We start from the raw sequence: 17,808 nt of genomic DNA on the forward strand, positions 1-17,808 counted from the left end.
GTCTGTCTGTCTGTCTATATATCTATCTATCTGTCATAGTTGGTCCTTAAAAGGCCTGGAAACCCCAAACATCAAGACAGAGCTGAGGAAATTTTAAGGTTGAACAACCAACTTGTATGAGGGGAAGGAAAGGCAAGCAGGAGGGAAAGAACTGTACAAGGCTCAGAAGGGCATTCGGTATTTCCAACAGCTGCAGTCTATGCTGGCGGGTCTTTTGCGCTCTCCTGGCGCGATCCACGTGATTCTGAGCCCATTTCGCTTGCTCAGCACCTCTGCAGTTCTTTGCAGACAAGGGGGCTCAGCCTCCTGGAAGGCCTCCCTGCAGGCGATGGAGAGGGGAAGCTGGGGGTGGGTGGTGGGGAATTGGGTTGGGTGAAGACCTGCCCCGAGCCAGCAGGTCCAGTCTAGGCCATCCCCACGTAGGGATCCCCAGTCAGGTCAGCTGAGCGCTTCCCCAAACCCCATTACTAGAGTCAGAAAGATCTTAGCTCAGGTAGGACCCAAAGAACGAAATCCAAATGAGAAAAACAGCGTAGCTCGGGCTCTGTGCCAAGGCCACTAGCCGACAGTCGCGCGGGCTGACCGTGTGGGTGGCTTCCGTGGTTTCCAGACGAGGTGGTGTTTGCTGGTGGCTGTGTGCCCTGGGTTCAAATGCTCAGTGCGGGTGCGGGGAGGGGCGAGGAGGAAGGCACACTTGAAATAATTAGGCTCGGCGGGTGCCTGTAGTCAGTGGAAATTAAAAGACAATTTACCACTGCGTCTTCCTTTGTAACACATTGTCTTTCACTAAAGGCAACACTGACTTAAAAACCATCAGAAGAGTTAGGAAGGCCTTTGAGAGGCCCCAGCCGGCTCTGGGCTGGTCTTTGCGATTGCACAGCAGGGGTGTTTGCCAAATAATGGGTCTGAAAGTACCTGGTGATCCTTCTGTATCCGCCCCCCCCAGCACCCCCCCCCCCCGTCCGCCCCATCTTCTAGGAAAATTCCCCAATGCAATTCCTAGAAAGTCAGAAAATGTGACCCGAGCCCCATCTCCCTTTACCCTGCAGCGGGGTGGCCTCAGATTCGCACCCCACCCTGGGCGTCCCCCCCAACCCGCCTGCCCCCGGCCTCCATGCAGTTTGGATAGAGTGGATCGACATCTCATCTCTGAATTCTTGCGATTGCTTCCCAGTCGCTTCCATGAACTCTCCCACTTCACATCGGGAAATTGATATTCTACTCCCACCTCCACCCCCCCACCCCCTGCCCCGGGAAAGACCCTCAAAACGAACTGGACCCTGCGCATAAAACCCAACTTGCAGAAGAAGAGCATTGCTTCCCGCCTCCAGCGCAAATATAGCGACTAGAAGGGCCTAAGACTGGACACGAGCTCAAAGTGGGAGATGACACCGACCCCGGCTGACGGTCCGGGGTCCCAGGGACGGACCGGGAAACCCCGGATCCGCTCCACAGCCCTTCTTCTTAGCCCTCGCCCAGCCCAGAAAGGCTCAAGGTCAAGCAGGTGCTCTGCCCTCTCGCAGGGCGCCGCTGCGCGGACGGAGCCGGGCGGCGAGCATCCGACCTTGTATATACACAGCTTGTATATATTTCCAGAGTGGCTAGGCTGTAATTATGGATGATCACATTCCAGAAACGAGACTGCTTCAGTCACCGGAAGGCGCCGGGACACGGAAAGCCTGAGAGGGGCGACTTCAGATGGATTTTTAAACAAACGTGTAGTTTGGATCATTTGCAAGGAAGGGGGGGGGGTGGGACTAAGAAGTTGGTAGCTAGAAATGGGGCATCCTAAAACAGGGGCCTGGGGGCTGAGGAAACCTGGTCTCCTTGAGCTCCTTATGGTTCCAGGCCGCCATGATAACCACTCTTGAACGGGAACCCAGGAAAATCTCTCCAGCTTTCAGTTTTGGAGAGGGAGGAAAGGAATCAGGCAGGCCAGGAACAAGGAAAACATCCTCTCGGTCCCAAGAACTTCACTGCAGATCAACAGCTGCCCAACCTCTTCAGCTCCAGTCCCCCACGCGTTGACAAGTTCCTCACACCTGAGCAGGAGAACGCAGCCTGCTGCCTTTTTAAGGCGGATTTCCCTTTCTCCTTCTGCTCCCAGCTTCCCCTACCTGCCAGGTTGCATTTGGAGACGATTTTCTTTTCCTTCCACCCCCCCACCCCCCTCAATTCGCCATACTACGTGGCTTACCTGGCTGTCTCCCTACCCTTGCCCAATAGGGGGAATTCCAAATCTCCTGAAGAGGAAAAGCTGGGTTGAGGAAGGGTCAGAACACAGAAAGCAAGCCTGAAGCCCAGGCATGCAATATCATATTCTTCTCTGGGTAACTTTTAATTCATTCCAGGAAGAAAAAAAAAGTACTGTGGAAGAAGTCAAATGAGTGCTCTCCCTCTCACTAATTCACTTCCCAATCCTGAGCCAGGCATTTGGGTGGCTTTGTTTCTCCTAAAAGGCAAATACTGGAGCCAGTGGGTGCTAAGAGGATGATATGGATTGACAGATGGATGTTCCCATGAGAAGGGACAATTATTCGACAACAGTGGAAGCAAAGATGTGTGTGTGTGTGTGTGTGTGTGTGTGTGTGTGTGTGTGTGTGTTTACTTCAGGCCTACTTAGGAGTTATTTTAGAAGGATTCTCCCCCTTTCAACTCAACTTCAAACAGTCCAATCTGGAAGATTCCAGATTACCCCCTCCCCCCCTTGGAAACCTTGCTTCAGCCTACGAGCCCTCTCCAGTTGACCAGGCCTCAGGAGCAGAGAATTAGAGCAACCTCTGTCTCTATCCCATAATACTTCCTTCTCTGACCCTTAAGGTGCCCAGATCCCATTCTCCCTGACCTCCTTGGAGGCCTGAGTGCAGAAACACTGGGCCCAATGCATTTTCTCCCCCAGGGATCCCCGGGCCATCTTCTTCCTCACACTTCAAGTATTTCAGCAGCTGCTTGAAGTACTTGCCCAACATTATTTGGGCCATGGTGGTTGGGGTTCCCTTTGGGCGTTTACCCTCGCTATCCATCACGGCCTATGATGATCCTGCCGGTGCCACGCTGGCCCGAGTGGTGTGCACCCCAGAAGGGCTCTTGCCTAGACCCAGAAGCAGCTGCTGGACCCCCTAGTTTGGGAGGTGAGCCCCTACCCTGCTCACTTTGGAGGTACTTCAGTTGGTAAAGGCTCTAGTGGTCTTAGAGGAATGAGAGGTGCTGGTCTCCTGGCTAGCCTTTGAGGTGTCCGCCTGGCCGGGGGAGGAGGGGGGGGGCAAGAGCACGTTCTTGGAGAGCTCCATGAACTGATTCAAGAGTCCTCATTTTAGGGCCTCCTTTTTGTCCAGCTATGGACAAATTCCCCAAATCTACCTTTTCATTTCTGTCCAAGCAAGGTCTGTTACAAAATCCTCTTGCTATTATTATCTAGACTGCTAGCCTGGTTTTCTCAATTACCTAGCAGAGAGCAATATAGTTGGTTAAAAGTTTAGATAGTCCAGGAACTTCTCCAGGGGGAGAGGAATTACAGGGGGAGGGGAGGCTTGAGTGACTAGTTAATGAACTCCCCCAAGAGGACAGTGTAAATGTACTAGGGATCCTCGCTTGTGGTTTAGAATTCTGCGTGTAATAAATTGTCCTTCCCCTCCCCCGTGGGCCCCTCAGGTGAGCTGGGGTGAGTGTATATCCCTGGACTCCTGGAGAGGCCGCACCCCGAAGCTCACCCCCCCTCTAGGCGCGGGGCAGGGGCGGAGGGGGGCCCCCCCGGGGAGGAGAAGGGGGAGGAGCTGACGCTCGGGGCGCCGGGACTGGAGAGCCCCCCTTGACCCCCAGTCGTTAAGAATGCTTCAGATCCAACCTGAGCTCGTTTCTGTGACACAGGAAACATCTGGGGAGTTTTTGTCCCGCCGTTTGGGAAAGCACTTACTTCCGAACTTGGCGCTAAGGTGTTCCAAGATCCAGGCAAATCCAGGTCTGAAAGGGGGCTGGGGCCGAGGGCATAGACGCCTATCCAGCTGCCTGGGTACAAACTGGGGCGCTAACTGGTGGCAGGCACTGGGGTGAAGGACAAATTAAACACTTAGACCCGTGTCCGTGTCCGCGCCGTTCTAGCCCCATTGTTTGAATGTCTGTACTACTTAGGCGCAGTTAGAGAAAGAATAATGCCTTTACGTTCAGGAAAACATCAAAGACCACAGGCTGCTCAATATGGCGCACATATGGTAATCTCTGAAGGCCTTGCCTGCCAGAACATGTTTCTCAGGATTTTTCTCTTTTCTTTCCTTTCTATCCCCCCACTACTCTCCTTCCATATATATATATATATATATATATATATATATATATATATATATATAATTTTTTTCTCCACAAATGGGAGGGAGTCACGGTTCAGATTACCTAGGAAATTCTGCGGTTCTTATCAGGATATTGGCTGTACCAAGACAATCAATGAAGCCTTCTTGAATATAATCATACAATCTATACTAAGAAAGGACTTTAAGGACGGGCCAGTTTATAGGGAACGCGTAAAAGGCTATAACTTGACTTGGGCCCAGAGTAGATTGTGAGAGACTTTAGCCATTATTAGACTCAGAGATGCTAGGTGTCTTTTTGGCATTGTGCCATGCATTTTTTTCTTGCAAATTCACATTTTCCTGTTGGTAACTACTTTCTTAATGTGGTCAAGATACAGTGGCCTATATATACATATATACATATATGTATATATACACATATGCACATACATGTATACTTATATGTACATATACATATTTATCCTCATACACACATATAATATATATATAAATATATTGTATATCCCCAGGCCTTACATATCACTTTATATACTGCTTACCAAATGAATATTGAACAAACTAAATAAAGGGCAATGGCCCTCTCAGTCTACCTTTTAATTTCTGTCCAAGCAAGATCTGTTACAAAACTCCTCTTGCTGTTATTATCTCGACTGCTAGCCTGGTTTTCTCAATTACCTAGCAGAGAGCAATATAGTTGGTTAAAAGTTTAGATAGTTCAGGAATTTCTCTGGGCGAAATCTCAGAATGGTGGAGTTGGTTAAAGTGATTCAATTTCTGCATGCTCCTGAAGATGAGCTGAGACCCCCCCAAAAAAAGGTAAAGTGATTTGGCCACGCCACACAGCAAGAACAGAACTGGACAACTGCCCTGTTTTCGAGGACTAGTGTGGCCTGGTCTGGCTCACTATCCCATATTGCCCTTGTGGGAGCACAAGCCAGATAACTTCCTCTCTTTTAGTCTCTTCGATTAAATAGACTCCTTTCGTCACCTCTGAAAAATGATCTCAGGATATTATCCTTCAGCAAATTTACATGCAGCGTTAGTATTAAAAGCAGGGCTGAGTTCTTAGGACTCCCATTTAAAAGAAGACCCATGCTGTCGCCAGAACATGCAGCTTTTTCTCACACAATATTGATAGTGGTAAGGAAGAAGCGCAGGACATATGGAGTTGATTAACAGGGATCTTATCAAATCTTCCAGCTCTCTGGTGAATATATGATATACATAGAGACCAGTGGCCAAAATAGCCAACCAATAGTTAGAAAACCTCTTTTTAGACCTGGTTTGCCATCAACTTGTTGTTTCTCTCTGCGTCACTGTCTCCTTCCCTCTCTCCCTCTCTCTCTTTTCCTCTCTCTCTCTCTCTCTCTCTCTCTCTCTCTATATATATATATATATATATATATATATATATATACACTTTATATGTATTCATACACTTCATATGTGTATGTGTATCCACATATATAAAATGTATGAACACACATACAAATTTTAATTTTTAATTAGTGGCCTCTTTGATCCATAAATCTGCCTTCTGTTCTGATGTTCTTTGCTAATATATTTCTCTGTTAGTATAAAACATATATCAACATTTAGCGAGCCCTTCCCCATACTAGATAGAAACTTCAGTGCCAATGTTATAAACTTGATCATTCATAAGTGAAAATACTCAGAATGTTAAATTTAGAAAAGGCTTGAGAGATGCTTCAGCTTCTTCATTTCACTGGACCTAGAGAAATAACTTAAAAAAAAATTAGCATTGAGGTCTCAGGGTCTTGAGTTCTCAAATTGCCCATAGCTAGCTCTCCACCACTTGAGCTATATTTCCAGTTCCAGCTTTTAGCTGGTTATTTGGACATACGCCCCTGTAACTCTAATTCCCAGATCTCAGCCTGTCAAAGAGGTAGGATTAGAGGCATAAACCACCAGTGCCTGGCTGAGATCTGACTTCTTCAATACACACAGCTAGGGAGCCCAGGTTAGCTTCCGACTCAATACCATGCTCTCCCAAGGATGTTACTGCAGACACTGGACCCACCAATGTCCATGGCAGATGTATGTGAGCAGGTACCAACTTTTTCTTCCTTTCCCAGCCATTTGCAGAGATCAACTCCCTTTTATATTCATATCAGGAATCACTGGGCAAGAATATAATAATTTTGTGATCAGGGCATGAATTTAAAGTAAAACTCAAAGTCAGGAAGGCACCATTTCACGTGCATGGCGTACCTTTAAACACATTGCCTTTGTATGTGGGGAATGAGCCCTCTAGAGTCACTGGGACATTGTCATGGCTTCTTTCCTGAGAAGGAAAGCACCAAGTTATACTTGGTTTTGCAATCTGGAGTTTAAGGTTGGAAAGAGAAAAATCCCTAATGATACCTAATAAAGGGACGAATGAATGAAGTAGAGCCAATATTTAGAATAATATTCAACTGATCTTTTCATATCATATACAATCAACTCTCAAATGATCAACATTGGGAACCAATGAGAACAGGAGAGGAGAGGAGAAGAGATGAGAGGAGAGAGAGGAGAAGAGAGGAGAGGAGAAAAAAAGAGAAGTTAATGAGAATTATCCCTCATTAAGAATAAGATAGTGAACAGTCCTTCCTTGCTTTGGGGGGAGTACCTTCTTGATGTAAAAACTAACCTCTCCTGTCCACCTCACTTTGGTTGATCTTGACCAAGCTGAGTTTGGGACTACCTGGCTAGAATCCAAGTATTTATCATTATCATCATCATCATCATTATTATTATTTTATCAGTTGTGGGGCTTGAACTCTGGGCCTGGGCATTGTCCCTCAGCTCTTCAGCTCAAGGCAAGCGCTCTACCACTTGAGCCACAGCGCCACTTCAGTTTTCTGAGTGGTTTATTGGAGATAAGAGCCTCACAGACCTTCCTACCCAGGCTGGCTTTGAATCATGATCCTCAGATCTCAGCCTCCTGACAAGCTAGAATTATAGATGTGAACCACTGGCACTAGGCAGCCCAAGTGTTTTAGATGAAGAGCTAGAATATAATTTTCCCTGGGAGTTTAAGAGACCTGGTAGTTTCTCAGCTTAAAGTTGTCTTTTCCTCTGTTCTCTTCAGGCTGGGAGACATGACTTGAGGAACAAAAGAACCCCAACTGGTTTGAGAAAGTCTCCACAGTAGAGACCAGATGTTATGCCGGAATGGGCGCCCATCCCCCAACAGCCCCTTACCCCTCCACTAGGGTGGAGCTAAGAAATCCTCTAGCTTTTGTTTGAGACCTCTTCTCATTTGATATGAAACCTTCCTAGGCAACACATCATCAGAACACTTAGTGAGACTGTTGTGATTAAATGAGATAGTCTACTAAACGTGCTTTTCCCACAGCGCTGCCTACATAAGTAGCACTGGATGCAGTTAGCAAATATGACTAACCATTCTGTGGTTTTAATTAGTGTTGATGACATATCTTTATAACTCAACCTCTTCTTGGAGTATTAGACCTGAAAAATCCAAGCCCCTGCTAGATGACTTTCCCTTTGGAAGTACTTTGACTTTTAAAGCTGTTTATTCTCAAGAAGAATTTATTTCTACTCTCTGTCGAACACCTACAGTACATTCTCCAGGCCTTTGGGAAAGGCTCCACCACCCATCCACTGCTCAGGCCAGTGACCTGGCAATTGTCATCAAGCCCTCCTAAATATTATTTTTTCAAACCCACACTCTTTTCTTTCCAAATTACTATGTGCCTCCGCAGTGACAGATATTGAGTTTGTCTGCATCATTTCACCATTTCTCCTACTGTTGGTGTACCAACAGATGGATTGATCATTATATAATGGCTATGCCATTGATTATGGCATTTCCTTCCCCATTTCCTCTCCCATTCACCTCTCCAAGGACTTCAGGATGAAACAAATACTGAGCATAGAATGCTCATAATAATCCACAGTCTCCTTTCTCACTCTCCCTACAACTTGTTAAGAAGCCTTTAGTGCTACTTAAGCACCGTATCTTCTTTTACCCTTAAGTCTGTGCATATGCTGTCATTCTGCCCAGGCTATATCTCCCTGGTTCTATGTCATACTGTGTTCCACTTGTCCTTTGAGATTCTGCCTGGGTGGCCCCTTAAGCCTCAGGGAAGTGTAATATTTCTCTTCTCCACTAGCTGAGTTCCCTGAGTGCAGTGTGCTATGTCTTTACTCTTGGTGGCCACTGTGCTTTAATGCCTGGCATATAGTGGGCATCCATCATAGGTTTACTAAATGTGAAAATGACTCAGAGTTAGAATAAATGGTTTTGGTTCTATAACTTTTTGTCAAGGTTTGGGAAAATTATTTTCCTGGAACCTCAGTTTTCTCATCTGTAAAATGAGGATTAGCAATGTCCCCTAATGATTTGAAGAATAAAAGAAAATTGAATGAAAAAGCCTTGCAATCTCAGTAGCCATGTAACCTTATGATACATGCAAATGCCTATTTCCCATGTGTGTTTGTACCCTGTCATACCTGCGCTTCGAGTATACATATTATTTACATCCATGTGTCTGTATGTTCCTGTATGATCTCATGAAATGGAAAGGTAATTTTCAACTAATTTGCACTAGATTCTAAAGTTTTTTGTTTTGTGGCTTCTGTGAATGTAATTTTTATTCTCATTGTTTCATGTCTATATTATAACAGCCCTTTAAAATCAATTTTTATGAAATATCTCGCATACATAAGAATATGCAGAATTGAACATTAACCGTTGATTTTAATATTATGCCACATTTACTTCAAAGGTGCCAACTCCCCCTCCTCTTCTTTTAAGAATAAGCATTTTAACTGAGGCCTTCCTTGTATCTTGGTCCCTTTTTATCCGTATACCTGTGGGTATATGTGAATGCATGTATGTGTAGTGGTGATTTCATTTTTTTCCCCATCTTGATAATGATTATTGAGTAGTGCTCTTTTCCCCATACGGGTATGAATGTGCGTGTGTGAATGTGTGTATATAAATATAAAATCAGGCTTCATGTCATTTTGGGTCTTTCTAGCCTCATCCTTTTGTTAATATTCCTCTACTATACGTCAGTATCATTATTTTCAATATCAGAGATTTCTCCTATGTCTTGGCTGGGGTAGACTTTAACCTTTGAAATTGATCAATTAATTATTGTTTGATAATTAGTGCAGGCTGTAGATAGAGCAGTTTGTGTCTTCCAATTAACAAACATTCTACGAACTCATTACACCTTCCTCACACAAATTCAACTTAGAACATGTTTAATAGGCACTGGGTGGGAAAGAATATCCCTTCGGCATTACCGAAGGCACTGTGGTCTTCATTTTGTTTGTAAAGGGGCATCAGACATCCAAGCATCACACATCTCAACTGACTTCTTCCCAAAGCTGTAATAGACTGGAATAGAGACCAGAAACCTGGGATCCCTTTTCTCCCGTCTTCCCCCTCATACACACAGATCGGAGCAGAAAGTGTGTATAGAACCAATGATTGATAGAAACTGCTCAGAACAGGCTGAAGGGTGCGGACAGGAAATAGTCGTTATCTTCAATGCTTTCAGTGCTGCACTTATTCCTGCACATTTAACCTGTCTCAAGTGCGGATTCTTCCAACATCAGCAGCGGGGCGTTTCTGGTTTTCTTTTTTTTTTTTTTTTTTTTTCTGGTTCCTAGCAGAGTGACTGCTTCACCTTTTATTGCAGGGAGGGTGTCCACAGCTCAGGTGTCCTGTGCTTTGCAGCGCCCCAGCTTTCTTCTGAGCCCCGCTGGTGCCCACGAGGAAGCAGTGTACCTAAAGCTCTCTCCGCTCTCCTCCACCTCTTGCCTCGTGTTCTTCTTTGCAAAGCCAGGTGGCGCCAGCTCTCAACCTCTGCTAGAGCCAGAGGCTTTCTTGGCTTGCTTAGAGCGGAGCCCGGGGATGGATGGAAGAGCACAGCTTGGAAGTGGTGCTTTCTCTGTGCGCCCTCCGCCCTCAGGAAACACAGATTTGCTTTTTTCTTCTTCACCCCTTGCAGAATGACGACAAGCCCAAAGGAGAGCGGCGTGTCCTGTGTGCCACATGGAGCTGGGGGAAAGGAAATGATTAAAGCCGTGAGGCTTCCTGGCTCTTCGTGGCGTTTACGGTGGGTTTTGATTTGGGAAGAGAATGAGGAGAGGTTAAGGCCGGTTCCAATCTTCCAGCATCCTGAGTCTGTCTGGGTTGCAGATGACATGTGGGGCGGGGTGGGCGCCTTCGTGTACACATTCCTTTGGGTGCAGAAGGGTGTCGCCCTGTGCTGTGTTTGGTGACCTATTCCTAAGCGATGCCATAAATGCATGGTTAGAATGAAGCAGAACTCCTCCCTGCTCCCAAGGCAGCAAGAGTTTGAAGTGCAGCTGAGGGTCTGAATAGCACAGCTCTTCGTTTTCAAACCCCATCTTTTTTTTTTCTTTCTCCTTGAAAGATTTCCAGCCTTCCAACTATTGTAATTTAACAGAGAGAACAGAGGAACCCCAGTCTTATACAATGCTATTGATGCACTCGATTTAGATCGAGTGGAAATGTGTTGAAACGTGGGGGGAGGGGGAGGGAAGAACTCCTAAGCCGGTCCTGGAAACGGGCCCTCCACATGTGCTGCCGATGCACACCCTCTGAAGTTGAGGAAGTCAATGGAAGTCATGTTTCATTCATTGGGCTACTGAGAGCATCGAGCTGGAATTCTGGACTATGGCAGGTTTAAGATTTTAATTGCAATGACAGAATCACACACGCAGCACACACACAGCACTCTGCAGCCTCGGGAATGACAGCAACATGCTACGGATGCTGCGTTTAAACATACCGCTGCTTGTGTCTCTAGGACAAAGTGCTCTGCAGAGCAGTGTGTGGGGGGATACTAGTGAAATCAGTGATGTGTGTGTGTGTGTGTGTGTGTGTGTGTGGTGTGTGTGAAATCAATCTTGTGGGTGAGGTGGGAGAAATTTCAAGAGCATTAAGAAAACAGAGTAGAATAAATGAAAATATCCTAGCTGGGTGCTGGTGGCTCACACTTATAATCCTAACTACTCAGGAAACTGAGATCTAAAGGTTGCCTTTGGAAGCCAGCCCAGGCAGGAAAGTTCCTGAGACTCTTATCTCCAACAAAATACTCAGAAAAAGCAGGAAGTGCCATTGCGTTGTGGCTCATATGGTAGAGCCCTAGCCTTGAGCACAAAGAGGCTCAGGGACAGTGCCCAGGCCCTGAGTTCAAATCAATAAACAAATAAATAAAATTTTAAAAAGTATCCTAAGCATGATTTTATAAAGAAGGAAACGAACTGTTTCACAAATCTTCTTTTCCCATGGTTATGAGGGTAGTAAGTTGCAAGGTGAAATATATTTCTTATGAATTCTTTTAAAAATAAGGTTGAAAGCTATCGCTTTAGAAGTCAGGTTGCTATAACAAGATTCTTGCTCTCACTTTCATGCCCTTCGGGTCTATGGTACAAGACTAAGGCCTGAGCTGCCCCTTACTGGCCTTCACTGAGCTGCAGCACTCCTGTGCTCTGTGGCCGACTTGACCCACTAAAAATAAGATGGGGAGATGGGCATGCAACTTTTAGCATTTCAACACAGTAGGGGTCTTCCTGGTTATGAAAATTATACTGGAGAAGAGATGGTGTGGCTCTCCAGGTATCTGTCAAAGGACTGATAAGAAAGAAAGTCATGTAGCCCCCAGCATAGGAGGTGATTTTGGGTTAATCTCCACTCCATAGTCTCCAAACCAGAAGCTTCCTATTCAAGCAAGCAATGAAAGGGTGAGCCTTAAAAGGTATGGAAAGGGGATGTAGTATCTTAACAAATAGAGATAGAGAATAGAATTGAAGCACGGAGATCTTTTTAGGGGGTCCAGGGATTCATGTTGGGGGTAAGTATGCTTTCTCCTTATGCGCTCTGTCCTTATTCCTTTCTCTCCCTCTGCTGGTCTAACAGAAGCAGCTCCTATTTCCATCACTCAAGTTTCAATATATTGATTAAACCCTTAGCTATTTCCTGCTAAGTAGACCTATTGAATGTATCCTTAGAAAAGCCAACTAGCTCCATTTTTTTCCATCCTAGGACCTGGATTGGATAGCTAAGGCAGATCCAGTTTGCGTGTGGCCTGCCTTCTCCCTCTACAACTACATCCTTGCCTAAATCTCATGACTTTGGGTTCTGGTACTATGTGATCAGCTTGAATGAAGGAAACTTAGATATAGATTTGAGGGGAGAGGAGGGACCTCGCAGCATGCAGCATTTTAGCTTTCCTAGATCATGGTCCTGAGGCTGGTTTTGCCCTGCTACTCATCAAGTTGACCTTGTTTCCCATATTCCCAGAGAATAAAGGTAAGATGTGTTCTTAAACTACAGAAAGCTTTCAGATCACTTGGACAGCTCATTCGAAACACGGTGCTAGAATCACTTCTAGGTTTTGATTCAGCAGGTCTGAGATGGGGCTGGAGAACTGGAGTTTCCAGTGGATTCTTTAGTGATGCTGATACTGACCCATACTTTGAGAAACATTGCCCTTGAGAAGTGTGGGGGAGGGGAAGGTGGCAGGTAGGACAAGGAGAAAGGGTTCTTAAGTTCTGCAGTACCTTCCCAACCAAGCCCGTCCACTCAGGCACAGGTTCTAGCAGATGCTGTCCTACTGTTAATTGTTAGAGAAGGGAGACAGAGCTCTCCAGAGGAATTCAGTTAAAGCAGATCAGTATCTGTGTATCCAAAAGATGCCAGAAGTAGAAATGTTAACAAGTGATCACCATATTGCATTTTTGGGTTCATTTTCTGTTTTGCATATTTTAAAGCCTAGAGGAAGTCATTGAAGTGACAGATACAGACCTTGGAGTAAAAGTTTAGCCAACAGTATTTGTGTGTGTGTGTGTGTGTGTGTGTGTGTGTGGCAGTACTAGGGTTTGAACTCAGGGCCTTGTTCTCGCTAGCTTGGTGCTTTACCACTTGAGCCACACCTCCAACCCTTCTTTTTTTTTGTCGGTCGTGGGGCTTGAACTCTGGGCTTGGGCACTGTCCCTCAGCTCTTCAGCTCAAGGCGAGCGCTCTACCACTTGAGCTACAGCACCACTTCCGGTTTTCTGGTGGTTTATTGGAGATAGGAGTCTCACGGTCTCTCCTGCCCGGGCTGGCTTTGAACCGCGATCCTCAGATCTCAGCCTCCTGAGTAGCTAGGATTACAGGCGTGAGCCACCAGCGCCCGGCTCCTCCAACCCTTCTTTATGCTGGATATTTTGGAGATGGAGTCCAACAAACTTTCCTGCCTGGTCTGACGTTGAACTGCAAACTCCCTGAGCTAAACATTCTGAGTAGCTAGGATTACAGGCATGAGCCATTGACACCTTGCTAAGTAACAGTAATTCTAACCATTGTTATTACACAGAGGTAACACTTAGCAGTGGGCTGCAACAGGACAGCTACACTGTTTTAAATGAGAACTTGTGACCAGAACAATCATCTGACCGACTTCCTGCCAACGCATCTCTGGCGTCTCCAGCTGGCTCCATGGCCTGTGGCTTCCCAACCCTGGGCTCTGCTCTGACTGCTGGGCCTTAGAAGAAAATGAGGTTGTTTTGAAATCCAGTGTTCTTAATGAAGCAATTTATGAACCTGAAATGTGCAAGGAAATAACCTAAAAGTGAGATGAGGAATTGGTCTGTTGAAAAGTTGGTGACCTTTCCAGGATGACTTTGAAAAGACGAGATTCATTTGACACTTTCCAAATAACTTAATAAAACATAACAACCTCAAAAAAAAAAGCATCCAGTATGTTTCATGTCCTCTAGCTTGGAATATCTCAACTACATCCTTGCAAACAAGCATCGTTATTGGTGAAATTTTGTTGCAAAATTTGGAAAGGACTATTTTGAAGTGTCAGACTTCTAGACGCTATTACAGAGTTGGCAAGAGTCAAGGGGATTTATTATTATTATTTATTTTTTTGCTGATTTAATGACATTTTTTCTTATTGTCCCCATAATCACCTGCTTCATGAACTGTGGCTTGAGTTGATGTTGCAACTGGTAATTTTCTTAGAACCGAAATTCATTTAAATGTTTCTGCTTTTTGATTTCTGTCATTTCTGGGAATTGTTAGTAGATGGAATAAAAAGAGAATACATTATAAACAATCAAAACTCCAAAAACAAAATTCCTTGGACTTTGTACAGATACCACACATGCAAATAAATGTGGCTTTGCGTTCCAAGGGCCTTCAAGTAGGGATTACAATTTCCTCATTAACCTCTTCCTTAACCAAAATAGTATTGTTTCTCCAGCATGTTTTTATCTAAATCCAGTTTGACATCTTAAATTAATTCCCAAGGATTCATTTCAGAGGAGGAGGTAGAATGACTTCTCTTAACCTCAGCATTTGTACAATCCTGGTTGTATTGTATCAGACTGGGACCTATGCTGTTATAGAATGAAATTGGGAGATTGATTGTATTGCTTCTACAACCAAAACTAAAGCCAAACATTAATAGTGCTAAGTATGGTTTTTTGTGTCTTTTTTTGCATTATGCAGGAAATAAGTATAAAAAACAATCTTTGATACACACCTCAGATCTTATTATGATCTATCTTTGCATGGTGAGGCATTTGTAGAATCAATCTATTTCTTTATTCCAGTGATGGAGATTGAACCCAGGACTTATGTATGCTATGCAAGTGCTTTACCACTAGGCTATACCCAGCTATACTCCCAATTCTGGATACTCATTTCTAATAAAGGAATTAATTTGAAAAATTGAAATCTCATTATTTTTCCAGAATGTCAACAAGGATGTTTAGGAAGACTTACAATTTTTTAAATTACTTTTTTATTGTGAAAGTACTGTACAGAGGGGTTATAATCACATGAGCAAGGTAATGAGTACATTTCGTATCAAGCATTGTTGCCTCCTCCTTTGTTTTTCCCCTACCATCCCTTCCCTCCCATTTCCACAACTACATTCCCCCCCCCCCACTAAATTGTAAAGTTCGTTTTTCGACATAGCGTCTTGTACATCTCATTGTTACAATGGGTCCACCTGTATCCCTATTTAAACAATTTGTTTTTTCCCTTCTGCTCCCCAAATTATACCAACATCAAATACAGTGAAAACAGGGGTTATACCGTGGGGGAGGGACATACAAAGCAACAACAACAAAAAAAACACATGGTATCTTATAAATATGTTAGAAACAATAGCAAGAAAGAAAAGACCACTTGTGTCCTTATCCTGGGGTTCATTTCGCTTAACATCATCTCATCTGACCTTTGCTGCTTGTCTCAGATATATGCTAGTTATTGCACATAAGGGAAACCATGAGACCTATGTTTCTTTGGGCCTGGCTTACTTCAATTAATATAATTTTTTCCAATTCTTTCCATTTCCTAACAAATGGGGCAATGTCATTCTTTCTGATAGAGACATAGAATTCCATTGTGTATGTATACCACATATTCTTAATCTATTCATCTACTGAGGGGCATCTGGGTTGGGTACATATCTTAGCTATGGTAAATAATGCTGCGATAAATATAGTTGTGCTGGTAGCTTTAGTGTGGTTTTGTTTGTGATCATTTGGGTAAATGCACAAAAGTGGGATTGCTGGGTCATAGGGGAGCTCTATGTGGAATCTTTTGAGGAACCTCCATACTACTTTCCAAAGTGGTTCTCCAAATGGATCAAAGACCTTGGAGTCAAAGCAGACACCCTGAAAACATTACAGGATGGAATAGGAGAAACCTTAGGTTTCCTTGGCACAGGCCAAAATTTTCTTAATAGAGACCCAGAAACACAACAAATCAAAGAAAGGTTGGACAAATGGGATGGCATGAAATTGCAGAGCTTCTGCATGGCAAAGGACATAGCTAGCAAGATCAATAGAAAGCCCAAGGATTGGGAGAAGATCTTCACTAGCTATACAATGGACAAGGGTCTCATATCTAAAATATACCTGGAACTCAAAAAATTAAATCCCCCAACAACAAATCTTCAAAGAAACAACTGCCCAGGGCTGGGAAGGTGGCTCAGTGGTAGAGTGCTTGCCTTGCATGCATGAGGCCCTGGGTTTGATTCCTCAGCACCACATAAGCAGAAAAAAGCCAGAAGTGGCACTGTGGCTCAAGTGGTAGAGCGCTAGCCTTGAGCTGAAGAGCTGAGGGACAGCGCCCAGGCCTAGAGTTCAAGCCCCATGACTGGCAACAAAAAAAAAAAAAAAGAAAAGAAACAACTGCCCAATAAATAAGTGGGCTAAAGAGAAACTTCTTCAAAAGGAAAGAAGGATGGCCAATAGACACATGAAGAAACGCTCAACCTCTCCTAGCCATAAAAGAAATGCAAATCAAAACAACACTGAGATACCACCTCACCCCAGTTAGAATGGCTATAATCAAGAACTCTAATAACAACAGATGCTGGAGGGGATGTGGACAGAAGGGAACCCTACTGCATTGTTGGTGGAAGACACAATTTTATGGGTGTAGTTCTGTGTAGACTGTGTGCATACGTTCTTGAGATCAACCTTCAGCACACAAAAAATGGAAAGGAGGAATGAAGGAGGGAGGAGAGAAAGGAGAAAGGGAGGGAGGAAAGGAAGGAAGGAAGGAGAGAAGGAAGGGAAGGTGGGAGGGAGGAAGGAAGGAAAAAAGAACGCGGGTAGGAGCTGAAATGCTTTTTACATTTTTGAAAATTAATTAGTTGTACAAAGGAATTGCCATTGAACGAAGTTGATGAATACAATATGTCTTGATCGATGTCACCCCCTTCACAGTCTCACTCATCTCTCCCCTACAGGGGCCTGTACTTTGGGCCTGGGCGCTGTCCCTCAGCTCTTCAGCTCAAGGCTAGCATTCTACCACTTGAGCCACAGCGCCACCTCTGGCTTTTTCTGCTTATGTGGTGCTGAGGAATCGAACCCAGGGCCTCAGACATGCAAGGCAAGCACTTTACCACTAAGCCACCTTCCCAGCCCTACATTGAGTTTTTGACTGTATCCTCCCCTTCTTCTCTTCATTGGTCTTTGACCCCCTTTCTCTGTGACCTCATCCCATCCCCTTTGAATACCTGCTTCCTGGTGTTTATTTTGTTGAACTTTGACTTTGCCTTTTGAAGGAATTATACCATTTGACTTCTCCCTTGAGTCTACCATGTTCTAAAACTTTTATAAACATATTTTAATTCTACAATTTTCTAACTACTATAGAGCAAAAGTAAACCTTGTTTTTAGTGCTGATGTTTGGAGGTAGATGCTAAGATATTTGTGTCCAGTTGGGCATATTTACTACTCAAATATGAACAAGGCACCCAAACAACCTTCAGTCTGCGTTAAACCGACCAACTTTAGGAAACCATGTCTCAGATATCTTCCCCCTGCTACTAGTGCTGTCTTGTTTTGTCAAGCATTCTTTTTTATTCTGCCATCTTCTCACGCATTGTTTTCCAAATTGGAGAGAGAAACCAACACTAGTTTTCTTCGTGTACACAGTTTCAAAACACACCCTTTAATGTTATTTGACTCCATTTTT

The 17,808-nt window shown here is 44.4% G+C and overlaps 1 long non-coding RNA gene across 1 annotated transcript in view; it reads left to right on the forward strand.

Moving 5' to 3' along the window:
- The window catches only part of LOC138823050 (uncharacterized), a 31,462-nt gene extending 16,478 nt beyond the window's left edge, over window positions 1-14,984 (forward strand). The window contains exons 4-5 of the long non-coding RNA XR_011370723.1: window positions 10,301-10,408; window positions 13,679-14,984. This is a non-coding gene — a long non-coding RNA (uncharacterized lncRNA). The remainder of the gene's footprint in view (window positions 1-10,300; window positions 10,409-13,678) is intronic.
- The last annotated feature ends 2,824 nt before the right edge of the window (window positions 14,985-17,808 follow it).

Source organism: Dipodomys merriami, unplaced genomic scaffold (genome assembly GCF_024711535.1).
Source record: "Dipodomys merriami isolate MVZ:Mamm:240054 unplaced genomic scaffold, mDipMer1.0.p SCAF_12, whole genome shotgun sequence".
Classification (NCBI taxonomy): Eukaryota; Metazoa; Chordata; class Mammalia; order Rodentia; family Heteromyidae; genus Dipodomys; species Dipodomys merriami.